This window comes from Ochotona princeps, chromosome 13 (assembly GCF_030435755.1).
Source record: "Ochotona princeps isolate mOchPri1 chromosome 13, mOchPri1.hap1, whole genome shotgun sequence".
Classification (NCBI taxonomy): Eukaryota; Metazoa; Chordata; class Mammalia; order Lagomorpha; family Ochotonidae; genus Ochotona; species Ochotona princeps.
Genome location: NC_080844.1, coordinates 41460251 through 41468187, shown reverse-complemented (window position 1 = coordinate 41468187; position 7937 = coordinate 41460251). Strand labels below are relative to the sequence as shown.

Below are 7937 nucleotides of genomic sequence, written 5' to 3'. Positions count from 1 at the left end.
GTCAGATTCGCTTTCTTTTCAGCAACTAATCTAGAAATTGTGGCTTCATTTTACTTGTTAGGCCCAGATTTTGACAGCTTAAAATTTATCCAAATAAATGATTTCAATATGAATCCATATTTAAAAATCAGTGAAAAAAACTGTGAGGCCAGAATGTTACTCAAAATACTAACCTCATGTTAATGACACATTGAGAATGCCTAATTTGATAATCAAAAAAGTATATAATCATCTTTATTTTAATATATCTCATATTGATATAATATATCTGTTTTTAAGATGTGTTGTAAAACAGGACACTCTACCAAATAATGACAAACATTGTAATGGTCGATGTACTCTGCTTATTACAATTGTCTCAGTATTAAATAATTAAAAAATCATAAATATTATAACATCAGAAATATATAGTAAATAAATTATTGACCTGAATTCCATCATTAAATATTCAAGGCAAATCACTTGGAGGGATGGGATATATATTTTTTTAAAGATTTATTTTTTTATTGCAAAGTCAGATATATATATAGAGAGAGGAGGAGAGCCAGAGAGAAAGATCTTCTCTCCAATGATTCACTCCAAAAGCGACTGCAACGGCCGGTGCTGCTCCGATCCAAAGCCAGGAGCCATGGGCTCTTCCAGGTCTTCCAAGCAGGTACAGGGTCCCAAGGCTTTGGGTCATTCTTGACTGCTTTCCCAGGCCACAAGCTGTATTGGAAGCGGGGCTGCCGGGAATAGAATCGGCACCCGTATGGGATCCTGGCGCATTCAAGGTGAGGACTCCATCTGCTAGGCCATCAAGCTGGGCCTAGAACGGGATATTTAATTTTATTTTTTTTAATGAATAAATAGTTTCCTGGAAAACAAGAGACTTGCCTAGTATCCTGGAGGGCCTGATTTCTGAGCTTCCTATCTGTCATCTTTCTAACATTATTATGTACATGTTATTCTAATAATATTACTGTTTTAATCTGTGACATGGAATATCTATTCCCTTATTTGTGTTGTTTTTTTACTTAAAAACAGATATAAAAAAAAATCACTGACCTTGAATGATTATTCTCAAGAAAGTACTAAAGGCTTCAGGAATCTAGTCAAACTTTCACAGCAGCAGGGTGAGTAGTGGATGAAGTGTTTCTACTGCCTTTCAGTAATGTGACATCTCACTGGTAACTAGAAGCCAGCATTCCCTACACCTCAGTTCTGTGGTTGACCATGTTAGGGACAGAGTCCTAACTTTCTCTGTACCTTTCTGATCCCAGGATGGCCAAGAGAGATTTTCCATTACAAGTAAAAGTCATGCCTTCTAATCACTATTAGGCTAACAACTTCTCCAGGGAAATTAAATGAGGAAATTCAAGAAGAAAAATGACGTTAATTTTTTTTTTTAATTTTGCTGAAACCAAAAAGCTAGGGAAATCAATTCACATCTGACTGACTGCTGAGTGAACATAATAAGATCCAAGTGACCACATGGGAGAAAATACAATGATTGCTAAAATAGTTTATTAAAGGCTCTAAAAAAATAGATGCCTGCAGGCATTGTCAAATACAACCAGGAATTCATCCTAGACAGAAAATCTTCTTTCCAGACTAAAATACAGTATGACATATTAAATGTTGATTTAAAAAAAAATACATGGTACACAAAATAGCAAGAAGCATGCTCCATTGAAATGTTACACAAATATTTTACAGGAGTCAGTTCAGAGGTAACCCCCAAATTGGGCTTCCTACTTAAAAACTTTAAATTCAGTGTTTACTGCCAAGTTGAAACTGAAACAAATGCAATAAAGCAATAATTAAAGCTCATATTAAGAGGTAAAATTATCTTGTAAGAATTAATGATATACAGGTAACGAAAAGAAGTAATATCATATTGTATTACATGTCTTAAGTTTCTGTGAGATTTCTAATAAAAATTCATTTAATATCATTATAAATTTGTGATGCTAGGCATAATAAAGATGGTGTGTGCTAGTAATGGTATGTAAATGGGAAAAACCAGTCAAAAAAGGAAAAATGCGTGATTCCAATTACATGCACTCACACTGGTCAAATTCCAGGAAACACAAAGTAGAATTGTGGTTGACAGAGACTGAGGAATGAAGAACTGCTGTGTAATGGCTATAAAGATTCTGCTTCATTAGATAGAAACACTTGTGCTGGTGTGTTGATGGAAAGCAATGTGAATGCACTTAATGCCACCAGATGTCACTCTTAAAATAATTAGAACCCTTAAAATAATTTTTAAAATAATTAAAATAATTTTCTCATATTTTTCCACACTTTGAATTTCTTGAAGGATGACATTATCTGACAGAGTGGAATTTATCCCAGGAATGCATGTGTGTGAGAGAAATTAATCAACACAGAAAATTATTAGAATGTGTGAATATCATGTCAACAGAAGTAGGAAAAACATTTTTAAAAATTAACTGCTGATGTTGATAAAAAATAAAACTCAGAAAGCAGCAAAAAGAAGGAAGTTTTCTTATAATAAGGAATAGTTAGGAAAATTGCGAAACTGAATCATTACTAAAATTGTGGGAAAAAAACGGGAAAATGTGTATTTTCATCAAAATGATTATTTAATAAAGTATTATAATGCCTGGCCAGAGAAATTAGGTATGTAAAAGGAACAAGGGCACTCAAACAAAAAAGAGGTGAAATTATGTTTTCTTAAGGTAAAATGGATATATATTTTCCATAAAACATGAAGAAAGGAGTGACAGATATCGATAGGAACAGAAATAATGTATGCAATTTGAAGCTGATTTATTTCAATTGGCAGCATTGTTTATGAGACCCAGCAAGTGGAAACTAAACAAATATCCATCAATGGATGATCAGTTTGTACACATAACATGAATTCTTCCCCTTCCTCAAATAAAAATCAACAAATTGTACACATAACATAATTTTCCCCTATCTTCAAATGAAGATAAACACATTATACACATAACATGAATTACCCCTGTCTTCAGGTAAAAAGTGAGGTTCTGAGTATTTTATAGGTTCTGAGTATTTTATAGGATATATCCAAAACAGGCAAATCAGAAACAGAAACCAGATTAAAGTGATTATTAAATGGATAGAATATGTTTCTGTGCAGTGACAAAATGATTTAGAAAATGCAGGAGCTGGTTCTTCTACAGCCTTGGAAAATAGTTAACCCTGTTTGTGTATTTTAAAATGATTCATATGACATGAATATGTGAATTTCTTCTCAATTTTTGTAAGATTTTTTTATTGGAAAGTCAGATGTACAGAGAGGAGAAGAACAGAGGAAGAGCTTCAATCCATTGATTTGCTCCCCAAGCGGCCTCAACAACTGGCGCTGTGCCTATCCAAAGCCAGAAGTCCAGAGCTTCCTCCAGGTCTCCCACATGGGTGCAGCAGCCCAAGGCTTTGGACCATCCTCAACTTTCCCAGGCTGCAAACAGGGAGCTGGATCAGAAGTGGGGCCACTGAGAATAGAACTGGCACACATATAAGATCGCAGCACAAACAAGGTGAGGACTTCAGCCACTAGTCTACTGTGCTGGCCCTTCTCAATTTTTAAATGACATGGCTAAACAGATTTGTGGATTAAGTGCAATCCCTCTAAATATTCACTGATAATTTTGCTAAAACACACAAGCATCTCCCAAAACTTTAATTAAGACTCAAGGGTCCTAAAACAGCCAAAATAGTTGAAAACCAACAACTATGCCGGCAGATTCACGTTCCTCAACTTGAAAGCCTGATACAAAATCATAGCAATGTAAACCATAAATGCTGCTGTTGCCATGAGGAGAGACTCATAGGTAAATGGCATTGAATTGACAGCCCACAAACAAACTCACACTCAGAAACAATCAACTTTCAGCAAGATTGCCAAGTAAATCAGTGGTGGTGGTGGTTGTGGCAGGAGAATAGAAATAGTCCTTTCAACAGACAGGAAGGTGCCAATATTATCCAACCTTGTAGGCAACCTGGTGGACACAAAACTTCTAAGTTCCTGTCTAGGAAGGTTTAAGTTACAGTCATTTAAGTCTATTTCTTTTTTCCATCTACTCTTTCCCACCACATTCCTTAGAACTTGCACATATACCACTCATTCTCTGAAATTTCCTCTTTTGTCCACCAATGCATATTTCTAAGGGTCTTTTTCAATGTGTATGATATGCAAGAAGCCCACCTAAGTTAAGCTAAGCTTTTTCTCCATTTCATTACTCTCTGTACAATGGAAGTAGCCATCTTCACATTACACCATGATGTTCTGTAATTGTTAGTTATTGATAATCTGTATTATATTTCTCCTAACATGATCAGATTCTCTTAGGTAATAGTGGACTTTTTTGTGGAAATGAGAAGAGTCGTGTATTCTAATCATTTAACAATTTAACTTTATGTTGTGCATCTTCTATGCAATGGAAACTATCATAACCACATGTGAAGATGCAAAGCAATATGCATTTCTACCTCCAAATCAAAGATGAACTCCCAGAGAAACTGTTACATATGTCCTGAGAATAAGATGCAGGACTTACTGCCATTGTGCATACCTACAATGTAAGAAAACACTTAAATAGCAGAATGAAGGAGCTGTGATTGCTCATGAAAGACTATAATTCTGTAATATGGGGAAAATCAGTGGAATGGAGGGGAATTGGAGGGAATCACAAACACAGAGATATGTCACAGATGTTCAATGATGAGATGAGTTGTATGTGCGTGATGTGTCCAGCCATTCACTTCATAGTTTTGTCCATAGACACAGGAATGGATAGGGAGAACCAAATGGCAGAATAGGGTAAGGACTTAAAGACATGAAGAACCATGAGCCAGGGTTAAACAAGATGGCACATTCGAGCAAATAGGATAGGAAAAACCTAAGGCAGAGGGGCACCTGGAGACTGACAGACATGGGAAAGTAGTGGAGATAACTGTTTGCTTTTGAGTAGCCAAACACCGCAGTGGCATTCAATGATCCAGTGATCTGAACTTCACATTTAGTCAGAACTCCACCAGCAACTAGGTGGGAATGGGAATTCACTGGGAGCTCAAGAGGTGAATCAAGGCAAAGAACTACCCATCCTGCTGATTTGTTTGGTTTGACCAGAAGCAGAGATAGAACAGCAGATTCCAAACACACGGTGTTGGAACAGGGTGGATTTTACAGCTCAGAATCATACCAGTGCCACATTGGGTGCCATTTTATGTAGTGAGGCCAAGGTTATGGGACAGGACTGTGCATGCACTAACCTGGGAGCTAACTCATTTTGGGCTCAATGAATTGCAACAACATGGCATCCTACAGATTCCATCCAAAATAGGTCTGGGTAGCCCCCAGCACTAACGGCAAGCAGACCGAGAATTATAGCAGTGGCACATCAGGCACTATTTTGTACAGTGTGGAAAAACTTTAAGTCTGCAGGGACAACAGTGAGCTGCACATGCACTAAGCTTGGAGAAAGCTCACTGAGCTGAGTGCATTGCACTGGTACTACAGAGAAAATAATACTGGAATTTGCATTGTATGGATCAAAATATGTCAGTGTGGCCCGCAGATCTAATGGCTAAGAGGTTCCTGCAAGATCAGCACCAACAACCACCTAGCTGTTTAAGACACCTGGGAACTGCACGAACAAGATATGGGAGAAAAATTGTACAGACAACAATACAGCCAAAGCACTGGATCACAGGATATGGAGAGTGCTGAGCCAGGAACTGGGACTACAGAGAATGTGGCAGAAGTTTAACATAAGAGCCCAGACACGAAACTCACTGCAGGAAGTGGCACAAGTGACTGAAAACGAAGAACCATGTACCAACCACAAAACGTAAAGCTGAACTGCAGATCTGTGGGTGACATAGCTTAGAAACCTGCCTCCTGGTGAAGCATCTGCTAACCAGAAGTACAATGACCAAGAGCAAAAGAGATAAAGGCAAATAGAAGAAAATGTATACTATTTCATAGAGGATGCATCATTGCTTGTCACAACACATTCTGAGTCTCAGACATGGTTGACAACATTAAAAACATTTGAGCCAACTTCTTTTTCACAGTAGCAGGGAGCTGGAACAGCAGTGGAGAACTCAGGACTTGAACAGACACTTGTATGGGATGCTGGTGTTGTCGGCATCAGTTTAACACACTACGGTCAATGGCAGAGCCTGTGATTGTTTACTGAGTCAGTCTCATGTATTCCACAAACTCAAATGTTTCCCAAAACTACGGTTGATGCATTGTTCGGTATAGACCCTGAGAGGGAGTACAAAGGAGCATTCAAACATCTGGCCTCTTCCTGAGCCTAAGACAGGCTTTCATATTTTCAACAATGATCATCTGTGTATCCCAAATCCATCAGGGCTAGTACAGTCCAGAGGGAGGGACAAAGCTCAACTCACTGTGGTCTGTCTGTTGCTGAAGTGGGTTCACTGTGCACCACCACAGCTACCAACTGATGGTGATGCTGACAGATAGGCAACTGCTCCATCATGTGCAAAGAAACTGGCCTTGAAATAAGTCCAGAGTCCTCTATGGGATTCCATTCAGCTATACGCACAGTAGGACCACGTTTCTCATGAAATTTGTTAAGCCTATAGACTTTCTCTGTCCTTTTTAACTTTTGTCTGATAAACACATTTCAGAAAAAAAATCTTCAACTTTTCAAATTGTTTTTTCAGCATTATACACTCAGTGGCTGAAACCATCTATTATACTATTATTTTAAAATTTTAACTCATTAAATTATCCAATGCCAAGAATTCTGTTTATCTGTCTGTATCTCTATCTATATAGATGATATAGATGGTTAAGTATATATATATATAAGCATATATATATATATATATATATACCTCTATCACTTTACTGAATTACTTATTCAAGCTTAATGAAGCCCTCACTCAATTACTAATATCATGAAATTAAGAATACATGTCTGTGTGTCCTAATCAGAATGCACTACATTAAGATAACTGTTTTGATTCTTTTTGGACATTTCATTTAAAAATCATTTCTTAATATATGTGCTATTAGAATTTTAGCAATATCATATTTCCAATCTGTTCCATATTTCTTTTTTTCTATCCACTTGTATGTGTGCTCTTTGTGGAACAATGACTTTTAACAATTTTGATGATGATTTAATAATGAAAAGTGTTTCCAAGTTGTATCCTAGGTATATATTCTGTGAGGTTCATTCTTTTATAGCCCTTCAAACTCGGATCAACCTGCTCTATAAAATATGGGATTTTCCATGAGCAAAATACTCATTGCTTGTGAAATTAATAAGTGTTCTGTGTTGTCCTGATTAATTTTTCATCACCTTGGAAAGTCATCTTGTTCCAAGTTGATACTGGCTGGGGAGGTGTGGTGTTAGAGCAGAGATCATTATTTCCCTTTTTACAAGGCTATCCTGCATCTGTATGGCCATTGAAAACTCAACACATCTGTGTTACACTCCAGACATCTCCTTGAAATACTTTACTTGAATGTAGTTGTTGAAGTTTTTGCTTTGATTTATTTCTAGGTTCTTGTTTGTTTATATCTTTGTTTTTTTTTTTTTTTTATGAAAAGCACACACACACACACACACACACACACACACACATTCAGCCATCTTATCCGAGGTCAACTTGCATAATATTTAGCAGCCAACAGTAAATCTGGATATTCATGTAAGAAAGATTTTTATTTCATCATATTGGAGAGGAAATCCCTTATCTGATATTCCAAAGACTAGAAACATATTCCTCTTTGTTTTCAAATTAATAGCAGCTAATTGATATAACTGCACTACAGGTGCAAAATAAAGAAAGTAATATTGGGTACATTGTAATCATTCAGTCCTCACTGTCACATGCTTTTCATCCACCAGTCTAATGATAAATTCCCAACATATCTAGAAATACTCCAAAGCAGGTGTATGACATGAAATAATATT

The 7937-nt window shown here is 36.8% G+C and overlaps 1 protein-coding gene; it reads right to left on the bottom strand.

Annotated features, from left to right (window-relative positions):
• LOC101527195 (cytochrome P450 2C2) overlaps positions 1 to 7937 on the bottom strand; it is a 113252-nt gene that overhangs the window by 61583 nt on the left and 43732 nt on the right.